Below are 17,410 nucleotides of genomic sequence, written 5' to 3'. Positions count from 1 at the left end.
GACTTGTTCAGAAAGGAGCATGTGGGATGGGCGTCCTTTAGGCTGAGCATGAGGACCAAGCAGTGGTGAGCAAGGGTACATCTTCTCTCTTCCTGAATTTTACAGTTTAACAGGGATTGGGAGGATGTTACATAAAATCCGGCCTGCAGCATCGGGCTGCAGGAAGCATGGCAGAGGTGCTATGAGAACAGGTGTCCATGGGGTCTGCGGTGTGATGAGCTCTGTGGGTGGGCCAGGCAGGGGCGGGGACCCCAGGGGAGTAGGGAGGCGGCAGTATGTGAGGACGTGGTGTGGAAGGAAGGACTCCATACTGGACAGAGACCAGCAGGGCATGGGGACCAGGCCAGGCCAGATGAGGGCCTGGTAAGGATGTGGCCTTATTCCCAGGAGCTGGCAAAGATTTCAGGGCACAGAAGCAATCATATCTGTCGTGTAAAAGCTTCCTGGGCTGTCCTGAGTTGGGGTCTGGAAGAGGGGACAAGCTGGCAAGGGGACAGCTGTCTCCCAGCCAAGAGTCAGCTGAGGATCTGCTATGGTAACGTCCCCGTGAAGAGATGCGGAAAACACTCTCCAACACCTGACCTCTAGGAGCAGCCCCAGCCCAGCGATGAGTGCAGTTGGAATCTGAGGGTGGGCTCAGGGCCCTGGAGAGCAGGTGGGGTTTATTTGGGTCCTGATGGTAAGTAGGTGAGGAGGAGTGGCACAGGGGCTCCCGGGACACAGATAGGTGGCTTCCAGGGGCGGCATGCTGGATATGATCCTGAGGGGCCTTGAGTGCTGCCCTGGGAGTCTCGTGCCAAGTGTGGGAATGCAGATGAGAGGCGGCCTCCAGGCTCTGCCTTAGCGCCTCTCTGGCCATATGGCAGGTAGTTGGGACCCTTCTCTTATGGACTTGAGCCTCCAGGTGTAGTGGTTAGCAGGACCCCCTAGAGATACGAGTGGGACTTCCAGGACCTTGTCTGCTGTCAACAGAGCAGGGCCGGCTGTGCTCTCATTTGTGTAGTCTGGCACACCTCTGGTAGATTCATTTTTATTTATTTTTAAAATCTAAATAAAAGGCTTTATCAATGATATGCTGTACATCAAGATCAAAGCTGCCTGTCCCCACCGTCTTGTTTGGTGAAAGCAACTGTGGGAGACAAGCCTTTGTGGCCAATTAATAGAAATTGGGTCGGCAATTGTGTGGACTGCTTGCCAGGACACGTGCACATTGCCCTCTGAGTTTCTGGCCGCTGGACGGGGAGCTGGAGCCACATTTGACAGCACAGGACTTCGTGCACTTCCCCCTTGGCCTTGTGGTGAGGGCACCTGCTGGGCAGGCTCTGGGGTCCACCAAGCACAGCCACAGGGAGCCCCTGACCCCTGCCCTTTCCCTGGACCAGTAGCTGGGAAACAAGGTCTGTGAGCCCCTGCCAGCCCCTCAGCACTGGGTTGTGGGCAGATCCCATGGAGCACCCCGCCATTCACCCCATGCACCTGGTGCCTCTGCTCCTCTTGGCATCCCCTTTATAGTAAATGTTCCAAAGTGGTGCCATGCCTCAGTTTTCCCTGTGTCACATGCCATACTTTGCTTTTCTGGGAAGCTGCAAGGAGCCATTCAAAGTGGCCCTTCAGCTGGGGGTGGGGATGCCGACAGGCAGCAACCCCCCACCCCAGGAGGATGCCCTGGCCCCTTTGCTCCAACTCCTCGCATAAGAGAGTGGGGGGAGCCCTAGTGCCCCTCCCCACTATCTTTGTAATCTCTTGTTGCCTAGATGCAGAGGAGGCCGAATGGGTTGCTCATGGGCTGCTGGCCCTAGGGGACGGGGATGGGCACAGGCAGATGGGTGTGTTACATGTGAAGTGCATGTGCATTCGGTGTGTGGTCGAGGACATGAGGGGCTGGTGATGTGTTAACTGCACATGTCACACAAACACACACACGGAACATTGCTCTTTAACGAGCAAATGAGGGGACTCTCCTCAAGAGATTTAAGTGGAGGCTGCGAGGCCCTTTCAGCTGAAATAAATCCTGGTTCCTTTCTGGTGTCACATGGCAGCTCTAGCAGATCTGAGTCATTTGTGGATTCACGCCCAACTCTGCTGCACCTGCTGGGCCCTCCCACCACTCCTGGCTTAGCCCTAGACCCTCTCTGCCACCCGAGACCTCAGCCCCCCTCAGAGGATGACAGGCCCTGTGCCCTGTGGTTCCACTCACACCATTTTCAGAAGGCAAAGTACTAGGCTCTTACTCAGTTTTTTAAAAAAAATCTTATATAGATAGTCCTTGTAGAATATCCTGTGTTCTGTGCACCTGCAAGTCCACGATCAGAAAGACATAGAGCCTGCCCCCTGAGCTCCCAGGGCCAGTGGCTGATCTCAGAGATGAGGGCAGCGCTGGAGAGGCCCTGGCAGCCCAGTCCCCACCCACAACTCAGGCCTTGAAGGCAAAACCAGCTTCCCTGCATTTCAGACCTGCTGATGCCAACTCCTTTCAGACCTGGGGCTGTGGGCCTCAGTGAGTGGTCCTGCTGGGGAGGTGGTGTGGCCAGGAGGAGGCAGCCCTCCAGCCCTGGTGCTCACGGGCCATGAGCTTGTCCTCCAGCACCGGGTTTGTCAGAGTCAAGCAGGGAGCCTGCAGGCATCTCTGTGGCCTCATGCTCCCTGCCGATGGGGCAGCTCTGTTGGGAGGTTAGATAGGGAAGCCTGTGGTCAGCACTGAGCCATGGGCACCTCTGTGAGCGATGTCCTGACGACCACATGTGGGCCCCTCCGTCAACCCCCTGCTCCACGGTCTGAAGATGGTGGCCTCGCCCGGAGGCCATGTGCCAGCCCGCGGTGTCATCTGCTTCTCTCCACCCTGCGCTGACTTGTGCGGTGGGCTGTGGATGAGGCATGTGCCTGTGTCTGTCTCTCTTAAGGCCTGAGTCTTCTCCTGGCACCCAGAGACCCACTCTGCCGTGGCCCTGTGTTCATGAGCTACATGGGGCGCTCAGCGGCCCATTCCATTCCTCACTTCCATTTCTCTAGTACCTCTTTGAGACTAGTATCACTTGGGTATTAAACTTTCTGAATTAGTGCTCTGTTTTAAAAACATTTTGATCATATTTTTCATCTTTTTTTCTATTTTCTATAAATTTTCTTAGATTTATTAGTCTTATTGTATTTCTGCTGTGATGTTTCTTAAAATTTCTTGTTGTATGGTGGTTGTCCTTTGAATATCTTTCTATATGTAGGACTCGTTGTAGCTTTATGAGTAAACCATGCTTGCACCTGTCCGCCCTTCATGGACAGCGTGGCGGGTATAAACCAGACCTTGGTCTTTCATGCTAGATGCTGTCCTCAGGAGTGTGGTGGCCTGGAGGGCTCTGCTGGGCCACCTCCCAAGACCTCACAAGTGGTGTGTCTTTGGGGAAGATCCTGTCTGTGAAGTGGAAGTGCTGCCATTGCCTGGGAACTGAGGGAACAGGATGGCAAGCTCAGCATCACTATGGAAACCTTCCCATGGTCCCCTGGTCACCGCGGTGACTTTGCACTTTGGTATTCCTCGGCCTGGAGAACTGCTGTTTTCTCTATGAAGAAAATAAACCTCTGATATTCCTCTAAGATGGGGAGAGAAAAAGGTGATGGAGGACACCAAGGAGGTCACAGAGATGATGGCTTTTCCAAGGATCTCCAAGTCCCATTCTGGTCAGTCAGCCCCTTCCACCTATGTCCTCACTGTATAACTCAAAACCTGTCGTGGCACACAAGCAGGGAAGACCTGGAATGGGAGAAGAGGTGGCCCACGTGAGACTCTGGGACTTGAGCGACGTGGTGATGAACCCCCTGAGTCCCTGGCTAAGGAGCTGCCTAGGCTGCCAGCTGCAGACATACCCAGGACGCTCCAGATGAAACTCTCCTGACAACACCTGCCCCCTGATGACCAGCAGGAGCACTCAGGCCCCACAGGCCATGTCAGCTGGGCCAGCAGTAACCCACCTTCCCCTCCAGTCCCTAGAGCAGCAGTGCCAGGGGTGTCAGTAGGGCAAGGGAAGCCGGCCTTCTTTGCCCCGCTGAGCAGAAGCCACCAGCACCCAGATTTCCCCACCTCCTTGGCATCTAAGAGCTGAGGCTAGATGGCAGCGGCCTGCTTACCTTCTCCCACTGCCCCAGGCTCCACAGGCTTGCCAGGAAGCCTGTGCTCCAACCTGGAGCAGCGAAGTGGCCCTTGTTTTCCTGGCCCTGGTGTCTGTGGGACCCCATGGGGAGCCCAGCTTACAGCCCACTGTGTGCAGGCTACCCCCCTGCCCGCATGGCGTGAACGGGGCCCACAGGTGGTGGGACTTGCACCTGCCTCCTGGACCTGGCACTGCCGCTACACAGGGGCTACTGCCTAGAGCAGATTCACTCGGTTGCAGGATATGGTAGAAAGTCTCAAGTCGTACCCAGAGCCAGGCTATCAGCTTGAACAAGAGGAGACAATCAGCAGACAGCAGCAGAGCAATGACGTCGGTGGTAGAATTATCTGACAAGGATCATAGAGCAGCAGTCATAAAAATGCTGCAACAGACAAGAATCTTCTTTAAACAAGCGAAGAAATGGTAAACCTCAACACAGAAGGAGAAATTTGTTGAAAACAGACAAAAGCCCAACAGAAATGTCTGTAGACCTCGAAAATCCATTGACCAAAATGCAAAGTTCCTAGAGCAGCCTCAGCAATGGGGCAGAGGTGGATGGACAGACAGACGGCACCAGTCAGAAGGACAGAAAACAGGCTGATGGCTGACAAATGGGAGCAGAGCTACTGGGATCCGGCCCCGGAGATAAATATACATTGATGGGAGCCCCAGAGGCCACAGAAAGACGAGCTGGAAAAACATCTGAAGAAATAATGATAGTTCCTCAGATTTGGTGTAGGGCATAAACATAACAGATTTAAGAAGCTGGGTGAGGGATCCCTGGGTGGCCCAGCGGTTGAGTGCATGATCCTGGAGTCCTGGGATCGTGTCTCTGCATGGAGCATGCATCAGGCTCTCTGCATGGAGCCTGCTTCTCCCTCTGCCTGTGTCTCTGCCTGCCCCCACCCTCTCTCTGTCTCTCTTTCTCTGTCTCTCATGAATAAATAAAATCTTTAAAAAAAAAAAAAGAAGAAGAAGCTGGGCAAACCCCATATCATATAAAACACAGAGATTCATACATGATACATGCTAATTAATGTGAAAATTAGAGACAGGGCCTTGAAAGAAGCTGCACAGCTGTCCTGTGTGTGTGTGGATGCTGCTTAGAGCACCGTGGACCTGTCCTCTGGGGCTGGTGAAGTGCATAGCATCGTTCCTGCCCTGCGAGAAGCAGACTGTCTTGCCAGGGAAAGTGTGCTCCAGGGGCGGGTGGGAAACCAAGCCTTTCTCAGAGTGCAAGTAAGAGACCTGCCCTTGCTGAGCGGCCAGCAGAGCATCCTGGATAGGTCAGGTTAGCAGAGGAAAGCTCAGGATTTCCCACATGGGAGGAGGGCAGTGGCGTGTTTGCTGACCTCCACACGTTTGCTAACCCCCCCTTGGGGGTTGGAGGCCCATGACCTTATGCAGTGGTGGCGCTTTGTGTGGGGGATGACAGGCCAGGGTGCAGAGGTGGGGGGAGCCCTGCCTCTGCTCCTCAACACGGCATACAGTCACACTGCTGACTGGGGGGCAGATGTATGTTTGAGTGTCTGAGGTAACCCCAAGGACAGCTGTACAGTGTGCTGCACTCAAAACCACTGTCAGTAAAATACAAAGGAGTCTTAAAACGGTCCAGGGAGCCCATTGGAAGGCAAAACATAAGAAACAGAGGCATAATCAGGAAACAAATAATATGATGGCGGCTTTAAGCATTAGCAAATCAGTAATACTTTTAATGGAAATGATCTAAATGCACCAGTTCAAAGATAGAGACTGACAGGTGGATAAAAACACAGGACCTATCCTATTCTGGCAACAAGAGGCTCCGAGCAGCCACAGCCACCTATGTGGGTTGACAGGGGAAAGGTGAAAGATGGGGTATCACTCACATGTTCATTTTTTCAAATGTGGCTGCATTAACTAATATCAGATAAAATATACATGAGAGCAAAGAAAGTAGCTGTGGACAAAAAGGGCTATAGGGTGAGGACCAGTATAGCAGGAAGATGTGATGATCCCTTGGGATCATTACCTTAAGAGCAACGGACCAGTTCCTTAAAAACCACAGACTCATGAAACTCAACCAACATGAAATATATTATCTGCATAGTCTTACAAGCATTAACAAATTGAGTTCATAACTAAAATGCTTCCCAAAAAGTTATTTCCTGGCCCACGTGTATCCCTGGAAAATTCTAAACACTTAAAAGAGTAATTTGCATCAATTTTATTCGATCTCTTCTGGAAAAAAGAGGAGGTTGTCAGGGTTTGGGAAAGGGGTGTGTGTGTCTCGAAGAGGATAGAGGATGGCATGAGCAGCCTTCTGTGTTGATCCAGTTCTGCATCTTGTCCTTGGTGGTTACGTAGATCTGCATGTATGCTGGGATCTTATGCAGGCTAGCGAGTAGGGAACTCTGGAGGCCACACCATCTCAGCCTTCTTGGGTTTGATACTGAACTATACTTGTTTCAGGTTGTTGCAGATGAGGTGAAGAACAGGTGGTCCTCCTTGTACTTTTTTTGCAAGTTCCTGTAATTATTTCCTGAAAAGTAAAAAAAAGAAAAAGAAAAGAAAAAGAAAAAACGAAACAAACAAAAAAAAACCCACCACACCTCCAAACAATCTTCCAGTTTGAGCCCTACCTTCACCATTTCCAGAAGTGACTGCTGGTTACCCATTCCTGAGACTGTGGAAATTTCTTGGCTTTTCCATTGCCGCTCTAGGATTTAGATTTTTGAGTTATTTACTACTCTTCCATCTGCTGTCCAGCTTCTAATGGTCTTTTGATGTTGTCCCTTCTTTTATTTTCTTTGTCCTCTTGGGAGTACAAAGTACAGGAAAAAAGAGTAAGGAAAGCTTTTACTCTTGTGTTAGTGAGATTTTCAGAGAAATTGCACTTACATGTATGTATAGAAGCCACAATCTCTCACTGGAATCTTGGTGTTTTTTCCATTTGTGTATGTTTTATAAACAGTGAAGCACATCATTCAAACCCTGTTTCTCCACTTTATAACCTAACACTTTCCCATATTTTTGCAAGCTCTTTGTAAATGTTAATGGATAGTCTATTCCAAAACATAGTTAATTAATCTACTTTTGGAGCTTGAGTTGTTTCAAGTTTTCAGCCATTCAGAACAAACTACAATGAACACTCTGCATTAACTGTTGTCCGTGATGGGTCTCAAAAGCCTGGCAATATTTAGACCATGGAAATCTGGCTGTGTCTAGGATTCTGATGCATCGTGCTTTTGAAAGTGATGACAGCTCCTTGCTCTAATAGTGGTGGTAATCGTTGTCGTCAAAGCAGCTAGCCTTGATTCAGTACTTTCCATGGGCCAGGCTCTATACCTGTGCCTTCTCTGCACTAGTCTACAGAATTCTACAAACAAACAGTCCAAAGAGGGATTTATTTTATTTTATTAAAAAGTTTTTATTTATTTGAGAAAGAGAGAGAGAAGGTGGAGGGGGGTGGGGGCAGAGGGAGAAGGAGAGGGAAAAGCAGCCTCTCTGATGAGCAGGGAGCCAGATGTGAGGCTCAGTCCCAGGACTCCAGGATCATGACCTGAGCTGAAGGTAGATGCCTGACAGCCACCTAGGCCCCTGCAAAGAGGGATTTAGAAACTAGTGTTCTACTGAGGATAGTTCACCTACAGTAGAAAGCATCCCTTTAAAAAATACAGTGTTAGACACCTGGGTGGCTCAGTGGTTCAGCATCTGCCTTTGGCTCGGGTCTTGATCCCTGGGTCCTGGGATCCAGTCCCGCATTGGGTTCCCTGTAGGGAGCCTGCTTCTCCCTCTGCCTCTGTCCCTGCCTCTCTCTCTCTGTCTGTCTCTCATGAATAAATAAATAAATAAAATCTTTTAAAAAAGTAAAATAAAAAATACCGTGTTACGACTGGTGGAATACCAGGGGCAGGGTCATACAGTTGTCTACCCAAGCATGGGACTAAGACTTTGCTTTCTTTTTGGAAAAGGTTTAAACAATAATGAAACTAAATAAAAGCCAGTCTACTTTTATTATTAGCATGTACCTTCAATTCTAAAGAAGGTGAGCAATAAAATTACCCCCCCACACGCCCAGTGGTGTAGAACATTTGATAGATGTGCACACGTACATTCACCATCACAGTAAGGTACAGATAAGGTACAAAACGTTACTGGGAGGTTTTTTAATATTTTACTTTAAAAATTATTATATAGTAAAATTGCCTTATTTCATGAGGGGTGCCATTCTATGAATTTTAATTGCCCCCTAGTTGGAGTACAAAGTAATTTCATCACCTCAAAATCCCCCTTGTGCCCTCTTGTTGTAACCACCCACCTCCACATGGTGGACTCCTTGGCAACCATGGATGCCTTGTCTATTTTTGTCAGGAATGTCTGATGAATGGAATCCCATAATATGTAACCTTCTGAGATTGGTTTTGCCTTGCCAATGTCAAGGTAAATGTTGTTTTTCCCTCTAGCAAGGCATTAACCTTAAGACAATGGAAACTTCCTGAGGAATGTCACACATTATCCCACCCTGGATGGGGATTGTTTGTGGAATATCAGTTTCTGCTTTGTCCTCAGCTAGCCCTCTAAGAGGTTCCCCATCTTTTCCCCCCTAAGCAGTTTTGACCCTTAAATCTTTAAGGTTGTTGAAGATGGAAGGTCTTATCCTCCGTAACTTCTTCCTGCTGAGTAGGGGCGTAGAGATGTCCATACCTATGGGTCCATATGGTCAGTTGGGGAGCATATCCGGGAGTTACAAAAAGAGGGAGGCAACCCACTCCCTTTCTGATGACTATTGCTTTCTAAGTTTTGAGATCAAGAAGTATGAATATTCCAGCTTCATTCTTCTTTTTCAGGATTATTTGAACTCTTCCGACATCTTAACCACATTAAAGTCTTCCTATCTGTGAACATGGGATGCCTTCCATTTATTTTGATTTTCTTTTATTTTTTTGTAAAATTTTATTTTTAAGTAATTTCTACCACAGTGTGGGGCTCGAACTTACAACCCCAAGATCAGAGTCACATGCTCTTCTGGCTGAGCCAGCCAGGTACCTCTTCTTTCATTTCTTTTAGCAATGTTTAGCAATTTTCAGTACATGCCCCTTTATGTCCCTGAGTAAAATTAATTACTAAGTGTTTTGTTCTTTCTGATGTTGTTGTAAGTGAAATTGTTTTCTTAATTTCCTTTTCAGATTGTTCATTACTAGTAGACAGAAATAAAACTGAGTTTTACATACTGAAGCTTGCAGCTTCCTGAATTCATTTATTAACTCTAATGAATATGTGCTTGTTTTGCAGATTTTTTAGGGTTTCTAGATTGTGGCAGTTGCAAATATAATTTTCTTTCTTCCTTTCTAATATGGAAACCTTATATTTCTTTTTATTTCCTAACTGCTATGGCTAGAATTTCCAGTAGTATATCGAATGGAAGTGGTAAGAGCAGGGATCCTCATCTTAGTTCTGATCTTAAGGAAAAACGTTTCAATCTTGTACCCTTGAGATTGGTAATAGCTGTGGGTTTTTTAAAAAGTGCCCTTTGCCATGTTGAGATTCCTGTCTGGTCTTAGCTGGCTGAGTATTGATGATTGTCAGATGCCTTCCCTGCATCTGGGGTTTTTCTTCATCCACCAAAGTGGTATATTTCATTGATTGATGTTCATATGTTGAGACAATCTTGCATTCCTAGTACAAATCCCACTTGGTCATGGTGTATGATCTTTCCAATATGGTGCTGGATTTTGTCTGCTAGTGTCTCATTGAGGATTCTTACCCTATTCAGCAAGGGTTATTGGCTTGTAGTTTTCTCTCAGTGTCTTTCTCTGGCTACAGTACCACCATAATGCTGGTCTTATAGAGTGAATTTGGAAGGGGGACCTCTTCTTTAACTTTTTGGAAGAATTTGAGAAGGATTGGTGTTAATTCACTTATGAATGTTGGTAGAATTTACTGTGAAGCCATCTGATCCTGCACTTTTCTTTGCTGCTGTTCTATCGCTGCTTCTATTTCCTTGTTAGTTACTGGTCCTCTCAGATTTCTGTTTCTTCTTGTGTCATTTTGGTAGTTTGTGAATTGCTAGGAATTAGTCTAGCTTATCCAATCTGTATAGTCACCCACAGTCTTGTCTGGCAGTCCTTTTTATTTCCAAAAAAAAATTAGAAGTAACATCCTATCTTTCCAGTTTTTATTAGATTTGGACCTAAGTATGTCTTTTTATGTCAGTTCTAAATTTTGCTTTATTTTGGTTTAGTATTGTGTGTTGCTTTTATTCAGACATGATTGATTTTTTTTTTTTTTTCAGTTACTCACTTCGTGTCCTGCACCTTATTTCATTTTCTTATCAGTTCTATGAGGGTTCTTTTGTTCAGTTCCTTGGGACTTTCTAACATAGATATTCTGTTGTCTATAAATTTGGTCAGTTTTACATCTTCACTGGTATGCCTGTGGTCTTTGCTTTGTGCTGTTTGGGACTTCAGTACAATATTGACAATGGGGTGATAAAGGCAGACACCTTTGCCTTATTCTTGGTCTTGGGGCTGGGGGAGTATTCAGTCATAAGCCACTGGCAATGATATGAACCATAGGGTTTTTGTTAAGTGTCTTATCAGGATGAAGAAGTTCTCTTCTATTCTTGATTTATCATGAAGGGATACTAAATTTTTTCAGGTCCTTTCTTTTTCCTTGAATTGATTGATATTATCATGTGGTGTTCCTTCTTTAGATGGTTGGTATGAAGGATGATATTGATTTATTTTTCAATATTGAACCAATCTGACACCCTGAGATGAGCCCTCCTTTGTTGTAATGTACTACCCTTTTTACATATTGCTGGATTCAAGCTCGCTAATGTCTTGTTGATGAGTTTGTGTCCATATTCGTGAGGGATGCTGGCCTGTAGCTCTCTGGTACTGTTCTTGTCTGTTTTGTATAGCATAATGCTGACCCCCTGAAATGAGTTGGGAAGCATCCCCTTCTTTGTTTTCTGGAAGAGATGGTGTCAAATTGGCATCACTTCTTTAAACATTTGCACCTAGTAAACCATCTAAGCTTGGATATTTCTGTTGTGTGAGGTTTTTGACAGTGTGATGTCTTTACTAGCCCTAGAAATTCACAGGCTATGTACTTTATCTGGGGAGAATTTGGGTAGATTGTAGAATCGGTGCATCTACGTAAATTGTCAAGGTTGTGTGTGTGCAGTAGTGCACACAGCGCCTTTCTTGTTTATCTGTAGGATCTGCAGTGAAGCCTCTCGCTCCTGTCCTGTTTTTTCTTTTCTTTTTCTTCTTCTTCTTTTTTTTTTTTTTTTGGCCAGTCTTGTGGTGGTTCACAGTTTAATTGGCCTCTTCACAGAACTAGTGTTTGGTTTTTTTCATTTTTCTGTTTTGAGTTTCACTGATTCCTGCTCTTTATATATCCTTCCTTCTGCTAGCTCTGGATATATTTTTTTCCTTTTCTTTCTAGTTTCTTAAGGTGGAGCCTTAGACTATTGATTCGAAATCTTGTTTTCTAATTATAAACATTCACAGCTACAAATTTTTCCCCAAGCATTGCTTTAGCTACATCACACAGTTTTGTATGTCATGTTCTCGTTTCATTCAGGTAATGCTACTTTATAATCTCATCAGTTGTTTCTCTAAACAATGTGTTATTTAGATGTGCAATGTTAGATTTTCAGGTGTTTGGAGATTTTCCTGCTACCTGTCTGTTACTGACACCTGGTTTAACCCATTATAGTCTCTGAATATAGTTTGTATAATTTCAATTTTTAAAAATGTGTTTAGGTTTGTTAAATGCCACAGGAATATGATCTATCTTGGAGAATGTTTACCTGTCCTTGAGAAGGACTCTGTCATCATGGGGTACTGCGTTGTACCCATTTCCATTAGGCCTGCCTGGTGGACGTTTTGGGTGGCCCACCCTTCCTTCCTTCCTTCTTCCTTCCTTCCTTCCTTCCTTCCTTCCTTCCTTCCTTCCTTCCTTCCTTCCTTCCTTCCTTCCTTTTTTTTTTTTTTTAGATTTTATTTATTTATTCATGAGAGATACACACAGAGAGAGGCAGAGACACAGGCAGAGGGAGATGCAGGCTCCATGCAGGGAGCCCAATGTGGGACTACATCCCAGGACTCCAGGATCACACCCTGAGCCAAAGGCAGACGCTCAACCGCTGAGCCACCCAGGTGTCCCTGGGTGGCCCTTTCTGCTTGCAGTGTCTGCTTGCTGCTGAGAGGAAGTGTGAAGGCTCCAGTTGCACTCTCACTCCTTTACCTCCCTCCAACTCCACCCATTGTTGTGTTGCATATTTTGACATTCTGCTTTTAGCAGCAAGTATACTTAGGATTATTGTGTCCTGGTGAGTTAACCCCTCTACAGGCACATTTCCAGCAGTCTGTGTTTGCTTCATGCCTGTGTCACATTTTAGTAATTCTTGCAAGAGTTCAGACTTTGTGATTATTACTTTTACTATAATTGGCCATAAGTGATCATGACTACTGCAGCTCAGATGGTGAGCACTGTTAGTTTCATTAAGGCAAGCGCACTTCCATAGAACCTGATGCTACTGCAGACTCAGACCGCAGTGGATGGTAAACCTGGCTTTTACGTGCTTGGGAACCAAAGTACACACTCGATTCGCTTTCCTGCGGGTCTCTGGGGTGTGCCCGCACGTCTATGTCTGTGTGGCCCCTTTCTGGATGGTAACCTGCCCTGACTCGCCTGCACCCGATGTCGACATAGCCCCTTCCACTTGTTGCCTTCCTCCTGCCATCCTTCTTTCATTTTCTTTCTTGCGTGAGCACTTAGTACGTAACAAGCACTGGCACATTTAATTCTTAAAACAAGCTGTAAAAAAACAGTAGGGACTATTACTATCCCAATTTTGTGGATGAAGGAAATAAGAAATGTTAAGTATCTTGTGTAGGGTGATACCATAACCTTCTTTCCTGCTAGCTGTTCATTTTGGATTCGATTTTGATTCACAGGAGGCTTGCAGAAACAGTACAGAGAGCGCCCACTTGTCCCCTTCTCTTGGACATTTCCCGCTGCTGGATATGCTTGCATGGGCATGTGCTGTCTGCTCTCGGTGCCCCTTCTTTGCACACTTCATCTGCCTGCCGATGTCCAGTCCAGGCCCCACCTTGGTTTTGGTTGCCCCTGCCTCCTCTGCTCTGGGCAGTGTCCTGGTCTCTCTGTTTCTTGTAGCCTTGACAGCACTGGCCAGGTGGCCTTGGCCATCCCTGGGCTGGGCTTGTCTGACGTGCCTCATGAGGAGACCTAGGTTCTGGGCTCTTGGGAGGAAAACCACAGAGGTGAGGCCTCCTCATCACACGAGACCTGAGGTTCCTAACACTGATGTTTCCTTCTTTTTTTTTTTAAGATTTATTTATTTATTTATGACAGACATAGAGAGAGAGAGAGAGGCAGAGACACAGGAGGAGGGAGAAGCAGGCTCCATGCCGGGAGCCCGATGTGGGACTCAATCCCAGTACTCCAGGATCGCGCCCTGGGACAAAGGCAGGCGCTAAGCCGCTGAGCCACCCAGGGATCCCCTGATGTTTCCTTCTGGACGCACATCCCTCATTCACACTATTGCAAGCCATTCTTTCCAAACTCTGCATAGAAATCCCCTCAATAGAACAGCCGCGTGCCAGTGCTGCCTTCCACAGGACAGAAAAACAAGGTTCAGCCAAACTCCCCACACTCTGTGGTGAGGCTCACCTTTTCTCCACTTTCCAGAACATGCTCTTTGTTTCCACAGGAGTCCTCACCAGAGTCATCCTGAGTGCCCAGATTCTTGGCTGCAGCCTGTGCCTATCACCAGCTCTGAAGCCGCGTCCACATGGGCAGGGGCCCACATGGGGTAACAGTGGCCTTTACTCCTCAGGAACTGCCTCCATGCTCGGGCTGCCATAGCAGTTGCCACAGCCCAGGTGGCTTGAGCAATGGACGTTTATTTTCTCTCCCTTAGAGGCTGTAAGCTTGAGGCCAGGGTGCCACGAGGCTGTTTCTGGTGAGGACTCTTCCTGGCTGCAGACTGTGCTGTCCTACCAAGTCCTTACGGCAGGAGACAGTGTGTATAAGCTCTCGGGCATCTCCCTTACCAGGACACTTACCCCATCACAGGGTCCCATGCTCATGATCTCGTTGAACTCTGGTTACCTCCACACTCCATTACACGGCAGTTAGGGCTTCAGTGTAAGGGTTTGGGGAGACATTCAGTACACAGTAGGACATCCCCTTCTGGTATGAAAGACCCCAAAGCTGGGCCATCAGCCTCTCTGCTCTGGCCTATACTGCAGGATTCCTGCATTGGTCATGTACAGACATGGTCATCTTTGCCTGTGTGAGCCCAGCACTTTGTTCTGTGCTGGAAATGCGGGCAGACGTCTGATGCACGGGACAGAGAAGTCAGTGGTGATGGAGTAGCAGCATAGTCCAGTGAGTCCATGAGCCAGTGGTCAGGGCCTATAGTGGAGGAGGAGGCAGCAGGCAGTGCACATGGTGTGGGATCAGCAGGTGCTCAGCCTGGACAAGTGCATTATGGTCCATATGCTTTTCTGACTATCCTCCAGCACTGTTAGTGGTCCCCCCTCCAGGCCATCCTGGGGTCTCACTATTGGCACCCGCCTCCATCACCATTGCTTGTAGTGTAGTGAAAACAGCCAGCACCTGCCTTCTAGCTGATTCCTGCATGCACACACCTGCTTTGACTGGCATAGTCTTCTCAGGAGGTGATCCGGGATGTCATCTGGTTTGTATAGCACCCTCTGTGTCTAAAAAGCTTGGAATCACTCAGTTTCAAGAACTCACACCACAGATGCTTTCTTTGAACTGCTTGAAGGCAGAGCAGCCTTGTGAGCCTTTGAACTCACACGGGTTCATTCTCCCTCCACAAGGGAACAAGTTTCCCTGAAGAGGGCAACTGGGGAAGGAAGGTGCTCTGTTTTCAGATGCGTGAACGACTGTTATTTATGTGGATTTGTTCTCTTGACAGTGGCATGGATTACAGCAAGCCATTTTATTGATAATGCCTGCAGCCGCATGCCTGTGCTTATTTGAATTTAGCCCTCGAGAACATTTGCTCACCAACCTTCAGAATCTATAACATCCTATTTTAACAGGGGCCCAGCAGGCCTTCTCACTCAGCCTGCTCCCAAGATGTGGGAGTCTTTCCCACAGAAGGTGTCTTCCCTGAGGCAGCCTCAGGTGCTGGACCTGCCCCACACTCCTGGGGACGCCTCCATGTCCGTCCCTCTAGAAGCCCTGACCCAGCAGGAAAGGCATGGACACTGGAGCCTGACCACAGGGCCCAAGTCCCATGTGCGAGGATGGTGCATGTCTGGCCCACCACGGGGCGGGGGGGGGAGGTTGTGGCAGCACTCACCGAGCTATGAGCCAGTGGACCTTGGCAGGTGTTTTTACAGCTTTATTGAGGTGTAACTGAGCTGTGACAAGTTGCATGTAATTCAGAGTATACAGTTTGATGTTCTCACAGATGTGTGCGCACACATGCCGGTGTCCAACAGCACGCTCCAGGTGGCAGACCTGTCCCTTACCCCCGACATTCTCTCCCTAGTGACTGGAACCCTCCCTTGCTTCCACACCTCAGGCAGCCTCTGACCTGCTTCACTCAAGTAGATTGGTTGGCATTTGATAAAGTTGGAGAGGAATGGACTCCTGCAGTGTCCACTCTTCTGTGTCTGGCCTACTGTTTTGAGAGATCACTGTGTACTCCTTTGTATTGCCGGGTCCTGTTTCCTGGTGTAGACACACTGCTGTTTGTCTCTGTGTGCACTTGGTGACTGGCGTTCGCTTTCCCCAGCGTTAGGCTGTCATAGACAAAGCTGCTTTATGCTACAGATAAAGTCCTTGTGTAGAGATGTACTTTGTTTTCCCTCCAGTAACCACTGACTTGGGGAATGGCTGGTAGTTGTATGTTTCAGTTATTTTGGAATCCGGCTCTCTGCAAAGTGGCTGCACCTCCCAGCATCCCCACAGCCTTTACATTGTAATCATAATTGGTGTGTGGTGACGTCTGCTTGTGGTTTGGACTTTGTTTCCTTAACGAGTGATGACGTTCGTTGAGCGTCTCTGCTTGTCATCATCTAGTATCTTGTTTGGCAAAGTGTTCCAGCTTGCGTCCAGTTTTTATTTGATGGTTTGCTCCTTGCTAAGTCTGGAGCTTTCTTTATCGATTCTGGGTGCAGGTCCTCTGTCAGATACTTGCTTTGCAGGCATCTCCTGTTCTGTGGCTTATTTCACTGCCTTTGTGAGGCTTTTAAAGAGAAATCTGTATCAATGTTTTTTCTTTTATTTGTTAGTATTTGGATATTGTAGCTGTGAAACTTTTGCCTATCCCGGATTCACAGGTTTTCCTCTACATTCTTTGTCAGTTTTATAATTTTCCAACTTACGTGGAGGTTTATATTTCTATTTTGAGCTATTTTTTTATATTCTACACATAACAGAATTTGAAGTTTTTTTTTTTGTTGTCGTTTTTGTTTTTTTTTATGAATACTCAGCTGTTCCAGCACCATTTGTTAAAAAGACATCCTTTCGGGATCCCTGGGTGGTGCAGCGGTTTAGCGCCTGCCTTTGGCCCAGGGCGCGATCCTGGAGACCCGGGATCGAATCCCACATTGGGCTCCTGGTGCATGGAGCCTGCTTCTCCCTCTGCCTATGTCTCTGCCTCTCTCTCTCTCTCTCTGTGTGTGTGTGTGTGACTATCATAAATAAATTAAAATTTTAAAAAAATAAAAATAAAAAAAAATAAATAAAAAGACATGTTTTCTAGGCACATGGGGGGGTGAGTCAGTTGATTAAGGTCTGACTCTTGATTTTTGGCCCAGGTCATGATCCCAGGGTCCTGGAATTGAACTCTGCAACTGGCTCTGTGCTCAGCGGAAAGTCTGCTTCTCCCTCTTCCCCTGCCCCTCTGACCACTCATGTGCAAGCTCGCTCTCTCTCTCTCTCTCTCTCTCTCTCACTCAAATAAATAAATAAATCTTAAAAAAAAAAAAAAAGATTTCCTTTCTACACTGAATTGCCTTGGAATATTAATCAGAACATGCTATGCTGTCCCTGTATAGGTGTTTATTTCTGGGTGCTGTTTTGTTTCCTCAGTGTGACTACAGGCCAGGGCTGTTTTGGTCACTAAGGCTTTATGACAGCCCTAGAGACTAGGTAGTTAGCTCTCCAACTTTTTCCCCAATGTTGTTTTAAGCATTCTGGGCCCATTACATTTCCACATGACTTTTAAAATCTGTATGCACAGTGAAGTGTGTGGGATTTGACTGGATGGC

General features: G+C 47.1%; 1 protein-coding gene across 10 annotated transcripts in view; it reads left to right on the top strand.

Moving 5' to 3' along the window:
* Positions 1-17,410, top strand: part of MAD1L1 (mitotic arrest deficient 1 like 1) — a 346,832-nt gene that overhangs the window by 226,447 nt on the left and 102,975 nt on the right. The gene's annotated exons all lie outside the window — the stretch shown is intronic.

Source organism: Canis aureus, chromosome 8 (genome assembly GCF_053574225.1).
Source record: "Canis aureus isolate CA01 chromosome 8, VMU_Caureus_v.1.0, whole genome shotgun sequence".
Classification (NCBI taxonomy): Eukaryota; Metazoa; Chordata; class Mammalia; order Carnivora; family Canidae; genus Canis; species Canis aureus.
Note: the sequence above shows the minus strand (reverse complement) of the source record. Positions and strands in the feature narration are given on the sequence as shown.